This window comes from Arachis stenosperma, chromosome 3 (genome assembly GCF_014773155.1).
Source record: "Arachis stenosperma cultivar V10309 chromosome 3, arast.V10309.gnm1.PFL2, whole genome shotgun sequence".
Classification (NCBI taxonomy): Eukaryota; Viridiplantae; Streptophyta; class Magnoliopsida; order Fabales; family Fabaceae; genus Arachis; species Arachis stenosperma.
In genome coordinates, this window is record NC_080379.1 from 111,654,385 (window position 1) to 111,673,148 (window position 18,764).

General features: G+C 40.0%; 1 non-coding gene across 1 annotated transcript; it reads right to left on the reverse strand.

The window, feature by feature from the left end:
* Positions 1-753: 753 nt before the first annotated feature.
* Positions 754-857, reverse strand: LOC130972457 (small nucleolar RNA R71). Its single transcript, XR_009083624.1, has one exon. It is a non-coding gene; the product is annotated as a small nucleolar RNA R71 (small nucleolar RNA).
* Positions 858-18,764: the final 17,907 nt, after the last annotated feature.

An 18,764-nucleotide genomic window follows, 5' to 3' on the forward strand; every position in this document is an offset into this window, starting at 1 on the left:
TTTAATTTCTGCACTCTGTTACTTGCTTTTTCTTTCTTATGCCTTTCAATTCTAGCAACTAACTCACTGACCCACTAACTATTTGAATTAATTCCTCAACTGCTCTAACCATACTCTTCCATTAACCAAGAGTATTCCACTTGTTTGCTGCTTGTGGTGTGTTCGTGTATGACAGGTAGGAGAGGAGAGGCATAAACTCCTCCATATACCGAAACAGAGAGGACCCTTCATAGACTTAGAAGGGAAGCAAGAGGGAAAAGAGTACTGAGAGAAGAAGAATCTGAAGGAGAATCTGAGGACAACTTTGAGGAAGCTCTAGATCTCAACATGGATAGAGAATTTCACAACCATGAGAGGGCTGATGGAAACAATGCCATTCCTGAGAGGAGGGTTCTTGGTTCATACATAAACCCAACCTCTGGGAATTGTGGTAGCAGCATTCAGAAACCACCCATTCAGGCCAATAATTTTGAACTCAAACCACAGTTAATATCACTGGTGGAGAACCATTGTTCATTTGGTGGGAGTGCTAATGAAGATCCAAACCAACATCTCACCAAATTCCTGAGAATTTGCGACACTGTGAAGTCCAATGGAGTCCAGGACGATGCCTATAAACTGCTCTTGTTCCCATTTTCACTTAGGGACAAGGCAGCTAAGTGGCTGGAATCATTCCCAAGGGACAGCCTAACAACCTGGGATGAGGTGGAGAGCAAGTTTCTGGCACGTTTCTACCCCCCACAAAAGGTCAATAGGCTTCGATCTGAGGTTCAGACTTTTAGACAACAAGATGGTGAGACACTCTATGAGGCATGGGAGAGGTTCAAAGAATTGACAAGGAAATGTCCACCAAACATGTTCCCTGACTGGGTGTAATTGCATATTTTCTATGATGGACTTTCTTATGAATCAAGGAAGGCTGTAGACCATTCATCAGGAGGTTCATTGAACAGGAAAAAGACGGTGGAAGAAGCCATTGAAGTGATTGAGACAGTGGCTGAGAATGAGTACTACTATGCTTCAGAGAGACACAACACTAAGGGAGTCATGGAGCTGAACCATGTTGATACAATTCTAGCCCAAAACAAGGTGTTTGCCAAGCAACTAGCAGAGCTCACCAGGAAATTAGACACAAAGCAAGTGGCTGCAATACACACACAAGATCAAGAGGAAATAAGCACTGAAGGAGGAGATTGGGAAGAGGCCAACTATGTGGGAAATCAACAAAGGCAACCATATGATCCACATTCCAACACTTACAACCCAGGATGGAAAAACCACCCAAACTTTGGGTGGGGAAACCAGCAAACCCAACCACAAAACCACAAACCTTACAACCACAACCAACATAACAATTCCACATACCAAAACTCCAACCAAAGATCATACCAAGCCACACAAAACACTTACTCCCAACCACCATATCATGGCCAAAATAACCAACCTGCCCAATCTAATCCGAACCAACAATTTCAAGATCAATTAAACAGGATAGAAAGAATGCTTGCAACCAAGAGCCAAGAAGAAATGAAATGCCACAATAATTCATTCTGGAACTTGAATTGTTTGATGTATGGGGGATAGATTTCATGGGACCCTTCCCCACCTCATACTCAAATAATTACATTCTTGTGGCAGTAGACTATGTCTCCAAGTGGGTTGAAGCAATAGCAACTCCAACCAATGATAATAAGGTAGTCATGAACTTCCTCAGAAAACACATTTTTTGCCGTTTTGGGGTTCCAAGAGCAATCATCAGTGATGGAGGAAGCCACTTCTGCAACAAACCATTAGAGGCATTGCTTCTAAAATATGGAGTCAAACACAAGGTAGCCACCCCATACCATCCACAGACAAGTGGGCAAGCCGAAATATCTAATAGGGAACTCAAAAGAATCCTAGAAAAAACTGTGGGAACATCAAGGAAGGACTGGTCGATTAAGCTAGATGATGCTCTTTGGGCATATAGGAAAGCTTTCAAAACACCAATTGGAATGTCTCCTTACCAACTAGTATATGGAAAAGCCTGCCATTTACCATTGGAGTTGGAGCACAAGGCATTCTGGGCCTTGAAACTCTTGAACTTGGACAGCAAAGCTGCTGGAGAAAGAAGGATGTTGCAAATTCAAGAGTTGGAAGAATTCAGAGCTGAAGCTTATGAGAATGCCAAAATTTACAAAGAAAGAGCAAAGAAGAAGCATGACAGCAACATAGCCCCAAGGAAATTTGAAGAGGGACAAAAAGTATTGCTCTACAATTCTAGGCTGAAGCTATTTCCAGGGAAGCTAAAATCAAGGTGGTCTGGACCATTCCTTGTCACCAAGGTCTCCCAATATGGACAAGTAGAAATCATGGAAGAAAAGTCACAACGAACCTTCACTGTGAATGGTCAAAGACTCAAACATTACTTGGGAGATGTGGAGGAGAAGGACAAGGTTAAATATCACCTCAATTGAGGGACAACCGTCAAGCTAGTGACGTTAAAGAAGCGCTTGTTGGGAGGCAACCCAACCTAAGGTAATACTCCCTTACTGTTTCTTTTATTTGTTTCAATAAAAAGGTGAAGTAGTCTCTGTGCATTGCAAAGAATTAAGTTTGGTGTTTCACACCAAACAATGAATTTGTGGATCAATAATTCAAAGGGGAATGTGTGACTCTAAGTTTGGTGTTCCACCATACAGATTAACTGAACACAACAACCTTTGAATTATATGAAAGGAACAACCATTCTAAGCAATCACAGAAATGCTTAAAATCCTTAGCAGCAACTTCATTCCAAGGAGAATTCAAGGATTCAAAGAGCAAAGGAGTAAGTAGGAGACTAAGTTGGTGTTCACACACCAACTTAAGACTCAGACACTTGCCCATACATAATTGAGCTAACCACTCAAGTGCTTGAGAAGCAAGCAACTTCATCACTCTTTGTAGGAAAGGAAACGAGGACCTTAGAAAGAACATGAATCAACAACCAGGAGAAGAAGGAGAAATCAAATTGTTTCCTGGCAACAAAGAGAAAACAAGAAATTTCACAAGGTGGTGTTGTTCCTTGACCATTCTTTAAAAGGCAAACAAAAGCATGCTTGTTCTGGTTTAAACTGTAATTGTTGAATCTTTCTGGAATGTGAAGTTTTTAGTATGTTTGTCTGTTTATTGCTTTGAATAAAGTGAATGCCTAGATGTTTGGATATAACTCCACCTTCTTAAGCAAATGCTTGCCATGCTTGTTCTGTTCCCAAAAATTAAAAGAAAAGTTTGAACAAAAGTAACTTGGCTCAATTAGTGACAAATCAAGTAGAATTAAGTGGTGGTATGCATGCTTGATTGTTTAGTTAGCTCACTGGAAATTGAGTGTAGAATTATCATTTTTTGTGTAGAAGTTGAATACTGTCTATGGATCTTGATGAATAAATGTCTTTGGCCATGAAAAAGAAAGAAAAAGAAGAAGAAAAGCCACTGAAAAAGGGCAACCAAAAAGCAAAAAAAAAATAAGAAAATAAAGCTAGGCACCAATGGTTTGAACTTTTGAGACATATGCCTGTGGTGTTTATGTACTAGGATCTGCTTGGATGAATAGGTTCTGTGGAGTGTTTCAACACTTGGTAACTTGGGTTAACTAACCCGGGATTATCAACCAAAAGTCCATTATCAAGAGCAACCTAGCTACAAAGCATTTAGTCACACAAAGAGGTGCTGGGCACCAATGTCTCAGGAAGAAATGTGAACTAAAATGCCTGTAGTAGATATGTGTAGTGAACTGATAAGAAAAAGAAAATGCCAAAGGCTTGTGCAACACATGACACTGAGCAAACAAGGAGCAAAGGAGCTCTAAGAAAAAGAAAAACAAAGAAAGAAAAAGTGCCAAGGACATAAGAATAACAAGAGACCATAGCAGCGTTTGATGGATGCAATAAAAAAGTGATAATCCTACCTAATAAGAATGAAAAAGTGATGCTGCAACTTTCTGCATAAAACCCTTCTGATGAACTTCAAATGCTTGCTAATATAGCCAATGTAATTGCTTTCTGTTTCATACTTTCTTCTCAAATAACTAAGGACTTGCTTAGGGACAAGCAAGTATTAAGTTTGGTGTTGTGATGCCAAGGCATCTTAGGCTAGTTTCACTAGCATTTTTCTGTTAGTTTTAGTGGTTTTATGCATTTTCTTGAGCTTAAAGTAACCAAGAATGGTTAAATGAACAACAAAGTAATGAATCATCCAAGCAGTATAATTTTGATGCAAATTCCATGAGTTTTAGTTATATTACTTGAATGCTATGAATGGAAGATTTCTCATGAAATTTTGCAAGACTTTGATGCAATTGTTTGGATGATTTCAGGGAAGAAGAGGCTAGGCAAAGAAGCAACAAAATCAATAAAGGAAGCTTGAAGATCACATGTGCCAAGCCATATAATGCTGAAACTGGCGTTTAACCTCCAGTTTAACCTTAAACTGGAAGTTAAACGCCAGAATAAGAAATACACCAAAGCTGAAAAGTGGCGTTTAACCTTCAGTTTAAGGTTAAACTGAAGGTTAAACGCCAGAATCATGAAAGCTGAGAAAAGAGGAAACTGGCGTTTAACCTCCAGTTTAACCTTAAACCAAAGGTTAAACGCCAGAATGAGAATGGCACCTAGGGAGTATTTCCACGTTTAACCTCCAGTTTGACCTCAAACTGGAGGTTAAACGTGTTCGAACCACATTGTGCACCAGGAAGCCATTTCCACGTTTAAGCTCCAGTTTGACCTCAAACTGGAGCTTAAACGTGTTCGACATTCACACTCCTGGGCTATCTTCTTCATTCCCACGTTTAACCTCCAGTTTAACCTTAAACTGGAGGTTAAACGTGCTCGACCCATTCACACTCCTGGGCTAGTTTCTTCATTCCCACGTTTAACCTCCAGTTTAACCTTAAACTGGAGGTTAAACGTGTTCGACCACAAATTGCCTCCAGGGTTGCTTTCTTCAATTCCACGTTTAAGCTTTAGTTTAACCTTAAACTAAAGCTTAAACGTGTTCGACCATACCATAACCCATAGTTGCTTTCTTCCATTTCCACGTTTAAGTTTCAGTTTAACCTTAAACTGAAACTTAAACTTTAACTTAAACGCCACTTTTTGAAAGGGTTTCTGGGCCAAATATATTGAAGTTTAAGTTAGCTTTTGAGCACAAAGTTCAACTTAAACATATTATGGTATGAAACCCAATTGAATATCATGGTTTATGGGATTGGGCCTGAAGAATTGATGAGTCTGGAACTTCAATTTGTTGAGTCTTGTGTCATTACTTATTTATCACTAAGTTTGCTCAATGAATGTTACAGAATGGGATCACAGCCTCATCAGGATTATGGACCATAAACCCAAAGCAAAAGGAAATCAAGGAAAAGCCTCAAAGCCCAAGAAACACAACAGAAGCTCAATTTAGAAAGTGTATAAATAGGATAGAATTGAAGTTAGTTAGGACCTTTTTTTGGGGACACTTAGAACTTTTGATCATTTTGCTACTTTGTAATTGAATTCAGAGCTATGACTCACTAAACCCCTTTCATTGGGTTAGGGAGCTCTATTGTAATTCAATGAATCAATAATAGTTTTATCTTCTTCTTCAATCTTTTCTCTTGAATTTTGTTAGAAAGCTTCTCGATCTAATTCCATTGGGTAGTTGTCTTGGGAAAGAAACTACCCATAATTGGAATCCTTCGGAACCTTGGGAAAGGAATGATGGATTCATGCTAGAGAAGCTTTCTCACAGTGAATTGGATTGGGGTTTGGATGGATATTGTGACATGTAATCCTACCAAATTGTGGTTCATGAAACTGTGTGGTATAATCAGTGATCAAGCATCATCTCTTCTTATGAACATTTAAACCAAGGGATTGGGAATTTGTTTGTTTTTAGAGAGAATTGGTGAGCCAAGGAATTGGGATCCAATCATATAAGATTGCCAAGCAAGATTCAATGAATGCATTGGTTGAGGAAGAGATGAAAATGTTTTGATTCGGAGATTTCAATATCTCCTGACCCCAATGAACCCCTCTTTCTGATCTACACTTTCTATTTACATTTTGCAAATTTCAATTCATGCAATCACCCCAATTCCCTTTTAATTTCAGCAATTTACTTTCTCGCACCTTAATTCTCGCAATTTAAGTTTATGCAATTTCAATTCCTTGCAATTTACGTTTCCTGCCACATTTACTTTATGCAATTCACATCCAAAAGTTGATTCCGCTCAACTAAACAAACTTCTAATTCGAATTGCTCATTCAACCAATCCTTGTGGGATTCGACCTCACTCTATTGTGAGTTTTTACTTGACGATAACCGGTGCACTTGCCGGAAGGAATTTTGCCGTTCGTGCAATTTCCTAAAATCGTAGCATATCAACTTTATGCACATCATTAAATGTGGAAATGCTCCTTTGGTTCAATTCTCATTCTGGCGTTTAACCTCCAGTTTAAGGTTAAACTGGAGGTTAAACGTGGAAATGCTTCTTAGTGCCTTTCTCATTCTGGCGTTTAACTTCCAGTTTAAGGTTAAACTGGAGGTTAAACGCCAGTTACAGCATTTCCTCCTTTCTCATGATTCTGGCGTTTAAGCTCCAGTTTAGGCTTAAACTGGAGCATAAACTCCACATTTGATATTCAAGCTTCTTTTATTGATTTTGTTGCTTCCTTGCCTAGCCTCTTCTTCCCTGAAATCATCCAAACAATTGCATCAAAGTCTTGCAAAATTTCATGAGAAAGCATCCATTCATAGCATTCAAGTAATATAACTAAAAACTCATGGAATTTGCATCAAAATCATACTGTTTGGATGGTTCATTGCTTTGTTGTTCATTTAACCATTCTTGGTTACTTTAAGCTCAAGAAAATGCATAAAACAACTAAAACTAACAGAAAAATGCTAGTGAAACTAGCCTAAGATGCCTTGGCATCACAACACCAAACTTAATACTTGCTTGTCCCTAAGCAAGTCCTGAGTTATTTGAGAAGAAAGTATGAAACAGAAAGCAATTCCATTGGCTATATTAGCAAGCATTTGAAGTTCATCAGAAGGGTTTTATGCAGAAAGTTGCAGCATCACTTTTTCATTCTTATCAGGGAGGATTATCACTTTTTCATTGCATCCATCAAACACTGCTATGGCCTCTTGTTATTCTTATGTCCTTGGCACTTTTTCTTTCTTTGTTTTTCTTTTTCTTAGAGCTCCTTTGCTCCTTGTTTGCTCAGTGTCATGTGTTGCACAAGCCTTTGGCATTTTCTTTTTCTTATCAGTTCACTACACATATCCACTACAGGCATTTTAGTTCACATTTCTTCCTGAGACATTGGTGCCCAGCACCTCTTTGTGTGACTAAATGCTTTGTAGCTAGGTTGCTCTTGATAATGGACTTTTGGTTGATAATCCCGGGTTAGTTAACCCAAGTTACCAAGTGTTGAAACACTCCACAGAACCTATTCATCCAAGCAGATCCTAGTACATAAACACCACAGGCATATGTCTCAAAAGTTCAAACCATTGGTGCCTAGCTTATTTTCTCAATTTTTTTGCTTTTTGGTTGCCCTTTTTCAGTGGCTTTTCTTCTTCTTTTTCTTTCTTTTTCATGGCCAAAGACATTTATTCATCAAGATCCATAGACAGTATTCAACTTCTACACAAAAAATGATAATTCTACACTTAATTTCCAGTGAGCTAACTAAACAATCAAGCATGCATACCACCACTTAATTCTACTTGATTTGTCACTAATTGAGCCAAGTTACTTTTGTTCAAACTTTTCTTTTATTTTTTTGGAAATAGAACAAGCATGGCAAGCATTTGTTTAAGAAGGTGAAGTTATATCCAAACATCTAGGCATTCACTTTATTCAAAGCAATAAACAGACAAACATACTAACAACTTCACATTCCAGAAAGATTCAACAATTACAGTTTAAACCAGAACAAGCATGCTTTTGTTTGCCTTTTAAAGAATGGTCAAGGAACAACACCACCTTGTGAAATTTCTTGTTTTCTCTTTGTTGCCAGGAAACAATTTGATTTCTCCTTCTTCTCCTAATTGTTGCTTCATGTTCTTTCTAAGATCCTTGTTTCCTTTCCTGCAAAGAGTGATGAAGTTGCTTGCTTCTCAAGCACTTGAGTGGTTAGCTCAACTATGTATGGGCAAGTGTATGAGTCTTAAGTTGGTGTGTGAACACCAAACTTAGTCTCCTACTTACTCCTCTGCTCTTTGAATCCTTGAATTCTTCTTGGAATGAAGTTACTGCTAAGGAATTTAAGCATTTCTGTGATTGCTTAGAATGGTTGTTCCTTTCATATAATTCAAAGGTTGTTGTGTTCAGTTGATCTATATGGTGGAACACCAAACTTAGAGTCACACATTCCCTTTTGAATTATTGATCCATGAATTCATTGTTTGGTGTGAAACACCAAACTTAATTCTTTGCAATACACAGAAACTACTTCACCTTTTTATTGAAACAATTAAAAGAAACAGCAAAAGAGTATTACCTCAGGTTGGGTTGCCTCCCAACAAGCGCTTCTTTAACGTCATTAGCTTGACGGTTGTCCCTTGTTAGGGTGGATTGTAGTGCTTGATGTCCTCTCCTCTCACTATGGAAACATCCCCATTTGATTCCTTCATGATTTCCAAATGTTCCATAGAAAGAACTTTCCTGATTGTGAACACTTGAGGGAGCTGAGAAGGAATGGGTTTGAGGCCAGGTGGGATTGGCAGATAATGACTTGATATCACTTTATCTCCCGGAGAGAAACCTTCAGTGGGAATTTTCTTGTTTCTCCACCCTCTTGGCAATTTCTTTACAATTCTTCCCTCTCTCTTGAGGATTTCTTCATTGACCCTTATAACAGGAGGATCCTTCTGAGCTGTTTCTATTGATTCTTGTGGCTTTAACTCTTGCAATTCTTGTTTGCCTTCCAATGACTGTTTCAGAGTTTCAGCTGCTGGATTGCTTTCCTCCAAACACAGATGGCTACTATCATCCTTAGGCTTTTCAGGTTCTGGTTCAGATGCAGGTTTAAAAACATGGAAAATGAGCTGTTCATCATGTACTCTCAAAATTAGCTCTCCTTGTTCTATATCTATGAGCGCTCTAGCAGTGGCTAGAAATGGCCTTCCCAGAATGATAGGGTGTAGGTAGCTTTCCTCCATGTCCAAAATGACAAAGTCTGTGGGGAAAAAATAATTTCCCACTTTCACCAGCACGTTCTCAACTACCCCTTCAGCTTGTTTTTGAGTTTTGTCAGCCAGTTGTATGATTACATCAGTGGATCTAACCTCATTCAGTTGTAGCCTCCTCATGAGAGTCAGAGGCATCACATTTATGCTAGCTCCTAGATCACAGAATCCTCTGTCAATTTTTGTTTCCCCTATGATGCAGGGGATATGAAAACTTCCTGGGTCTGTTTTCTTAGAGACCATATCCTTCTTGATGAGTGCACTGCATTCTTTGTTCATTATTACAGTTTGTCCTCCCTTCAAAACTCTTTTCTTGCTCAGCAATTCCTTCAAATACTTGATATGTGTAGGCATCTGCTGGAGGATCTCAAGAAAGGGAATATTGATATGGAGAGACTTAAATGTCTCTAAGAACCTTGAATATGTTTTCCCTTTTTCACCTCCTCCTAACCTCTGAGGAAATGGTGCTTTTGGTTGGTATGTTCCCAGCATGCCTTCCTTTTGCATTTCCTTGGCTTGCTCAGTGTCACTTTCCTGCTTAGCTTCTTCCACACCTTCTTTCAAGATTTCTGGCTCCTTTTCTGAGGGTCTGATTCCTTCTTCTTCTGAGACTTCCTTCAATATGGTGATGGCCTTGCATTCTTCCCATCTCACTCCCTTTTGTTCCCCTTTAGGATTCTTTTCTGTGTCACTAGGGAACACTGCAGTTGACTTGGGGGCCTGTTGAGATAGCTCTCCTACTCGAGACTCCATCCACTTGAGTTTTTCACCATGGTTCCTTAAGGTCGATCTCACATCTTTCCTAAAGCTTTTCAACTCATTTATGTCCTGACCCATGTTTGCTAGTATTCCTTCTATCCTGTTTAATTGATCTTGAAATTGTTGGTTCGGATTGGATTGGGCAGGTTGATTATTTTGGCCATGATATGGTGGTTGGGAGTAAGTGTTTTGTGTGGCTTGGTATGATCTTTGGTTGGAGTTTTGGTATGTGGAATTGTTATGTTGGTTGTGGTTGTAAGGTTTGTAGGTTTGTGGTTGGGTTTGCTGGTTTCCCCACCCAAAGTTTGGGTGGTTTTTCCATCCTGGGTTGTAAGTGTTGGAATATGGATCATATGATTGCTTTTGTTGGTTTCCCACATAGTTGGCCTCTTCCCAATCACCTCCTTCAATGCTTACTTCCTCTTGATCTTGTGTGTGTATTGCAGCCACTTGCTTTGTGTCTAATTTCCTGGTGAGCTCTGCTAGTTGCTTGGCAAACACCTTGTTTTGGGCTAGAATTGTATCAACATGGTTCAGCTCCATGACTCCCTTAGTGTTGTGCCTCTCTGAAGCATAGTAGTATTCATTCTCAGCCACTGTCTCAATCACTTCAATGGCTTCTTCCACAGTCTTTTTCCTGTTCAATGAACCTCCTGATGAATGGTCTACAGCCTTCCTTGATTCATAAGAAAGTCCATCATAGAAAATATGCAATTGCACCCAGTCAGGGAACATGTTTGGTGGACATTTCCTTGTCAATTCTTTGAACCTCTCCCATGCCTCGTAGAGCGTCTCACCGTCTTGTTGTCTAAAAGTCTGAACCTCAGATCGAAGCCTATTGACCTTTTGTGGGGGGTAGAAATGTGCCAGAAACTTGCTCTCCACCTCATCCCAGGTTGTTAGGCTGTCCCTTGGGAATGATTCCAGCCACTTAGCTGCCTTGTCCCTAAGTGAAAATGGAAACAAGAGTAGTTTATAGGCATTTTCCTGGACTCCATTGGACTTCACAGTGTCGCAAATTCTCAGGAATTTTGTGAGATGTTGGTTTGGGTCTTCATTAGCACTCCCACCAAATGAACAATGATCCTCCACCAACGATATTAGCTGTGGTTTGAGTTCAAAATTGTTGGCCTGAATGGGTGGTTTCTGGATGCTGCTACCACAATTCCCAGAGGTTGGATTTATGTATGAACCAAGAACCCTCCTCTCAGGAATGGCATTGTTTCCATCAGCCCTCTCATGGTTGTGAAATTCTCTATCCATGTTGAGATCTAGAGCTTCCTCAAAGTTGTCCTCAGATTCTCCTTCAGATTCTTCTTCTCTCAGTACTCTCTTCCCTCTTGCTTCCCTTCTAAGTCTATGAAGGGTCCTCTCTGGTTCGGTATATGGAGGTGTTGATGTCTCTCCTCTCCTACCTGTCATACAAGAACACACCACAAGCAACAAACAAGTGGAAAACTCTTGGTTAATGGAAGAGTATGGTTAGAGCAGTTGAGGAATTAATTCAAATAGTTAGTGGGTTAGTGAGTTAGTTGCTTGAAATGAAAGGCATAAGAAAGAAAAAGCAAGTAACAGAGTGCAGAAATTAAAAATTCAACAAGTAATTTGAACTAAATTAACAAAACAAGAAAAATGCTCAATCTAGTTAACTTCCAATTTGAGAATTGTCAATCGAAAACCAATCCCCGGCAACGGCGCCATAAACTTGATGTGCATAAACTTGTTATGCTACGATTTTAGGAAATTGCACGAACGGCAAAATTCCTTCCGGCAAGTGCACCGGTTATCGTCAAGTAAAAACTCACAATAGAGTGAGGTCGAATCCCACAAGGATTGGTTGAATGAGCAATTCGAATTAGAAGTTTGTTTAGTTAAGCGGAATCAACTTTTTGATGTGAATTGCATAAAGTAAATGTGGCAGTGAACGTAAATTGCAAGGAATTGAAATTGCATAAACTTAAATTGCGAGAATTAAGGTGCGAGAATGTGAATTGCTGAAAGTAAAAGGGGATTGGGGTGGTTGCATGAATTGAAATTTGCAGAATGTAAATAGAAAGTGTAGATCAGAAAGAGGGGTTCATTGGGGTCAGGAGATATTGAAATCTCCGAATCAAAACATTTTCATCTCTTCCTCAACCAATGCATTCATTGAATCTTGCTTGGCAATCTTATATGATTGGATCCCAATTCCTTGGCTCACCAATTCTCTCTAAAAACAAACAAATTCCCAATCCCTTGGTTTAAATGTTCATAAGAAGAGATGATGCTCGATCACTGATTATACCACACAGTTTCATGAACCACAATTTGGTAGGATTACATGTCACAATATCCATCCAAACCCCAATCCAATTCACTGTGAGAAAGCTTCTCTAGCATGAATCCATCATTCCTTTCCCAAGGTTCCGAAGGATTCCAATTATGGGTAGTTTCTTTCCCAAGACAACTACCCAATGGAATTAGATCGAGAAGCTTTCTAACAAAATTCAAGAGAAAAGATTGAAGAAGAAGATAAAAACTATTATTGATTCATTGAATTACAATAGAGCTCCCTAACCCAATGAAAGGGGTTTAGTGAGTCATAGCTCTGAATTCAATTACAAAGTATGAGAAATAGCAAAATGATCAAAAGTTCCAAAGTGTCCCCAAAAAAGGTTCTAACAAACTTCAATTCTATCCTATTTATACACTTTCTAAATTGAGCTTCTGTTGAGTTTCTTGGGCTTTGAGGCTTTTTCTTGATTTCCTTTTGCTTTGGGTTTATGATCCATAATCCTGATGAGGCTGTGATCCAATTCTGTAACATTCATTGAGCAAATTTAGTGATAAACAAGTAATGACACAAGACTCAACAAATTGAAGTTCCAGACTCATCAATTCTTCCGGCCCAATCCCATAAACCATGATATTCAATTGGGTTTCATACCATAATACGTTTGAGTTAATATTTGTGCTCAAATGCTAACTTAAACTTCAATATATTTGGCCCAGAAACCCTTTCAAAAGGTGGCATTTAAGTTGAAGTTTAAGTTTCAGTTTAAGGTTAAACTGAAACTTAAACGTGGAATTGGAAGAAAGCAACCCAGGAGTGTAAAATGTCGAACACGTTTAAGCTTCAGTTTAAGGTTAAACTGAAGCTTAAACGTGGAAATGAAGAAAACAACCCTGGAGGAGCAATTGGGTCGAACACGTTTAACCTCCAGTTTAAGGTTAAACTGGAGGTTAAACGTGGAAAATGAGAAAGCAACCCTGGAGGAGAGAAATAGTCGAACACGTTTAACCTCCAGTTTAAGGTTAAACTGGAGGTTAAACGTGGAAATGCTCCTGGTGCCTCTCTTACTTCTGGCGTTTAACCTCCAGTTTAAGGTTAAACTGGAGGTTAAACATGGAATTGCTCCTTGGTGAGAAAAAGTGTCGAACACGTTTAACCTCCAGTTTAAGGTTAAGCTGGAGGTTAAACGTGGAAATGCTCCTTTGGTTCAATTCTCATTCTGGCGTTTAACCTCCAGTTTAAGGTTAAACTGGAGGTTAAACGTGGAAATGCTTCTTAGTGCCTTTCTCATTCTGGCGTTTAACTTCCAGTTTAAGGTTAAACTGGAGGTTAAACGCCAGTTACAGCATTTCCTCCTTTCTCATGATTCTGGCGTTTAAGCTCCAGTTTAGGCTTAAACTGGAGCTTAAACTCCACATTTGATATTCAAGCTTCTTTTATTGATTTTGTTGCTTCCTTGCCTAGCCTCTTCTTCCCTGAAATCATCCAAACAATTGCATCAAAGTCTTGCAAAATTTCATGAGAAAGCATCCATTCATAGCATTCAAGTAATATAACTAAAAACTCATGGAATTTGCATCAAAATCATACTGTTTGGATGGTTCATTGCTTTGTTGTTCATTTAACCATTCTTGGTTACTTTAAGCTCAAGAAAATACATAAAACAACTAAAACTAACAGAAAAATGCTAGTGAAACTAGCCTAAGATGCCTTGGCATCATCTGCCACTAAGTTTTGGGAACCACTCCTATCCTTGATCTCCAAGTCAAATTCTTGTAACAAAAGCACCCATCGAATTAATCTCGGTTTTGATTCCTTTTTGGCCAACAAATACTTTAATGCTGCGTGATCCGAGTACACTACTACCTTGGAACCAAGAAGATAGGCTTGGAACTTGTCCAAAGCAAAAACAATAGCTAGGAGTTCCTTTTCTGTAGTAGTGTAGTTGGATTGGGCACCATCTAGTGTTTTGGAAGCATAAGCTTTGACATAGGGAATCTTACCCTCGCGTTGTGCTAACACGGCTCCTATCACGTAGTTCGAGGCATCGCACATGATTTCAAACGGTTGAGTCCAATTTGGTCCTCTCACAATAGGAGCTTGTGTTAATGCCACTTTAAGCTTGTCGTACACTTCCATGCATTCTTTGCTCAGCTCAAATTCAGTGTCCTTTTGTAGTAGTCTAGAGAGAGGTAAAGCCACCTTGCTAAAGTCTTTGATGAATCTCCAGTAGAATCCTGCATGTCCAAGAAAAGAGCGGACTTCCCTCTCGGAGGAGGGGTAAGGTAAACTAGATATGACATTTATTTTTGCCGGATCTACGGAGATGCCTTCTTTTGAAACAATGTGTCCCAAAACAATGCCTTGTTTGACCATGAAATGACATTTTTCAAAATTTAAGACAAGGTTTGTTTTGGTGCATCTCTCTAAGACTTTTTCAAGGTTGCCTAAGCAATGATCAAATGAATCACCGTACACACTAAAGTCGTCCATGAAAACTTCCATACATTGCTCTAGAAAGTCCGTAAATAAGCTCATCATGCATCTTTGAAACGTTGCCGGTGCGTTGCATAGGCCAAATGACATACGCTTGTAAGCATACGTTCCAAAGAGGCAAGTAAATGTGGTTTTTTCTTGGTCCTCTAGAGCAATGTGTATTTGGAAGTATCCGGGGTAACCATCAAGAAAGCAATAATATGATTTACCGGCTAGTCGATCAAGCATTTGATCGATGAACGGTAGTGGAAAGTGATCTTTTCTTGTGGCTGCATTCAATCTTCGGTAGTCTATGCATACCCTCCAAGAATTTTGCACCCTTGTTGCTATAAGTTCACCGCTTTCATTTTTGATTGTGGTCACCCCGGATTTCTTTGGCACCACTTGGACCGGGCTTACCCACTCGCTATCCGAGATGAGATAGATGATGTCCGCTTTAAGTAGCCGAGTGACCTCCTTTTTCACAACCTCAAGAATGGTTGGATTAAGTCTCCTTTGAGGTTGTCGGACCGGTCTTGCTCCTTCTTCAAGAAATATGCGGTGCTCGCATACTTGGGGGCTTATTCCCACTAGATCCGCCAAACTCCACCCGATTGCCCTTTTATTTTTCCTCAAGACATCTAGCAACTTTTCTTCTTGTTGAGGGGTTAGCTCTTTTGCAATTATCACGGGGAGCTTGTGGGCTTCATCAAGATATGAGTACTTTAGGTAGGGTGGTAGTGGCTTCAATTCCATCTTTTTGTCATGATTTGAAGTTTGAATCTCCGGATGGTTTGTATGGTGTGTGGTGTTTAATTTGCTTGGATCTTCATTTGCTTCTTCAATCATGTACTTCTCATCCAACTTTGCAAGGTGCACTTCGGCAACAATGTTGTCAATTGGATCACACCGGAATAGAGAGTGATTCTCCAGTGGGGGGTGCTTCATTGCTTCTTCTAGGCTAAAACTCACGACTCTCCCATCTATCTCAAATGAGTATGTTCCCGAGTAGGCATCTAGCTTGAATCTAGAAGTCCTCAAAAATGGTCTTCCAAGTAGGATGGATGATGCTATCTCGGGTTCACTTGATGGCATTTCAATGACATAGAAGTCAATCGGAAACACCAACCCTTTGATATTCACCAATACATCTTCCGCAACACCCGTCACGGTTATTATGCTTTTATCCGCTAGGACAAATCTTGCCGTTGACCTTTTTAGTAGTGGTAACTTCAATACCCGGTAGACGGAGAGAGGCATGATGCTAACACATGCTCCGAGGTCACACATACAATCTAGGAATTGAACTCCATTGACGGTGCAAGTGACCATACAAGGGCCCGGATCATCACACTTCTCGGGCAATGCTCCCATTAAGGCGGAAATAGAACTCTCCAATGGGATGGTTTCCAATTCAAGAATTCTATCCTTGTTCATGCATAGGTCTTTAAGGAATTTTGCATATCTAGGAACTTGATGTATAGCATCAAAGAGGGGGATGGTTACCTCGACTTTCTTGAACATTTCTATCATTTTGGGGTCGAGTTCTACGCACTTCCTAGCTTTCTTTGCAAGTGTTGGAAATGGGAGTGGTTGAGCAATTTCTTCTTCCAAGGTTCTCTTAGTCTTGGGGGTCTCTTTTGTTGGTTGAGCTTCTTCATCCTCAACTATGACTTGTGGTGTCTCCTCTTCCACTACCTCTTCTATATCCATTCTCTCCTCCTCTTGAGCGGTTGTGATGGGATTTGAATCCTTTGCTCCCTTCTCTTTTAATTGTGTTCCGGATCTTAGGGTGATGGCATTGATGCCTCCCTTAGGATTGGGTTGAGGTTGAGAGGGAATGACGTTTTGGATTGGGGGTTGAGGAGTGGGATTTGATGGGGGGTCCATGCGTGCAAGAAGAGCTTGTAGTGTAGAGGTGAGGCCGGTGAGACCGGAAGCAAGTGTGTTTTGTAGTTCCTTTTGGCCTTGGATGATGGTCCGGAGTGTATCATATTGGTTAGAGGGGGGCGGATGTATATGTGAGTTGAGGAGCTTGTGATTGGTTGGGTGGTGGTCTTTGATGTGGTGGTTGGTATGTTTGGTAGTTTCTTTTTTGGTTTTGTTGGTTGTATGGTGGGTTTTGTTGGTTGTATGGTGGCCGGTTTTGTGAGTTATTGTTCCATCTTTGACCTCCTCCATTGTTGTTGTTGTCCCTATTTCCTTGTTGATGATTGTCTCTCTAATTTTGATTGTGATTTCCACTCCCTTGATTGTAGCTTCCTCCTTGATAAGGGTGCCCTTGGTTAGGATTACTGCCTTGGTAGTACCCTTGATTTGGGCGGTCATAGAAATTGTGAGTAGCCGCCAAAGTGTTGTCTTCTTGAAGGCTTGGGCACTCATCCATGTAGTGGGAATAGCAAGAACAAATGCCACACACTTTCCGAGGGACCAATTGTTGATTGTATTATTGAGGGGATGGAGGGTGTTGTTAGTATGGTTGTTGTGGTTGTTGTTGGCTCAATTGGAGTTGCCTCAAGATGGATGTCATTTCACTCAAGGATTTGGTTAGAGCGGTGGTTTCGCTACTAGTTGATACCTCATTCACGGTTTTTGGGCGGTTGACTCTTCGTCTCATATGTTGATTGGATTCGGCTAAGTCAATGATAAGTTGCCATGCCTCCTCCGCTGTTTTATATTTAGACAAAGAACCATTGCTAGAGGTGTCCAAGAGAGTTCTATCTTGTTCTCGCATCCCTTGACATATGTATCCAAGCAACACTTGAGTGTCAAGCATGTGATTAGGGCATGCGTCTAGTAGCTTACGAAACCGTTCCCAATACTCGTATAGTGGTTCTGTTTCACCTTGTACAATACATGACATTTCCTTCCTTAGCCTATCCATCTTCGCCGGGGGCAAGAATTTATCCAAGAATCTTCTTCTAAGCAAGTCCCAATCGGAGGTGACTTCACTAGATAGAATGTAGAACCATTCTTTAGCCTTGTCCTCAAGAGAGAAAGGGAAAGCAAACAACCATATAGCAACTTCATCGGATCCTTCCTGTCTAGTTGTTGAGCATATATGATGAAAATCTTTGAGATGTCGAATAGGGTCTTGTGTGGGAAGCCCATGGAATTTAGGTAGGAGGTTGATCAAAGCGGTCTTGAGTTCAAAGTTTGCATTCAAGTTGGGGTGAGTTACATGAAGGGGTTGAAGGACATAATCCGGTGCACCCGCTTCCTTGATAGTAACTCTCCTCGGAGCATCCATGGCGTTAGTACCTAAAACAAAAGAAGAGTTGTTAGTGATATTGATGGGAGAATGGTTATTGCCTTCTTTGAGTGACGGTTCAATGTTCACTTTTAGTAAGATGGTTGAGGTGGTGAAAACCTTTTCATCTTCCCCAAAACTTAACCGCTTCCGAGCTTGTCTAATATGAAGCAAAGTTCGTTCTATTTCCGGATCAAAGGGGACTAAGCTCGAATTCGGTTGTGAACGCGTCATGCAATGAAGGAGAAGTAAAACTCGTGGTAAAGATGAGGGGTTAGTCACTTGAACAAAGAATCACAATGAAATGCAACTATGTACATACACACATATTTACTCTAAACAATAACATGGCACACTAAGCAAATTCCCCGGCAACGGTGCCATTTTGATAAACGAAATTTATCATGCCGATATAGAATTCAATAATGGATATAATCGTGAGTATAGTCTAATCGACATTCAAACTTCGCATCAAACAATCCTACAATCTATAACCGAGAGTACTAGTCTCCCGAGTCGTCCTCCCTTGGAATTGCTAGAGAATGCATCTTATTGATTAGGAAGCCTTGTTATGATTCTTTGAGGGTTTAGCAAAATAGGTGACAAACAATCAATTTTAGAAGACTTGGCCTAGGGTCGACATTAGAAATTCTATCATTATAGCTTCTTCAATGATGATAACAATTAGGCCTTGCTTCATTTAGTTAACCCCTAGGTATAGAGGAAAGTCAAATGAGAGTAACTAACTTGAGTCACAAGTCCTAGTTTTACCCTAGGGAAATCTAGCTTTAGTGCACTCCAAGTCAA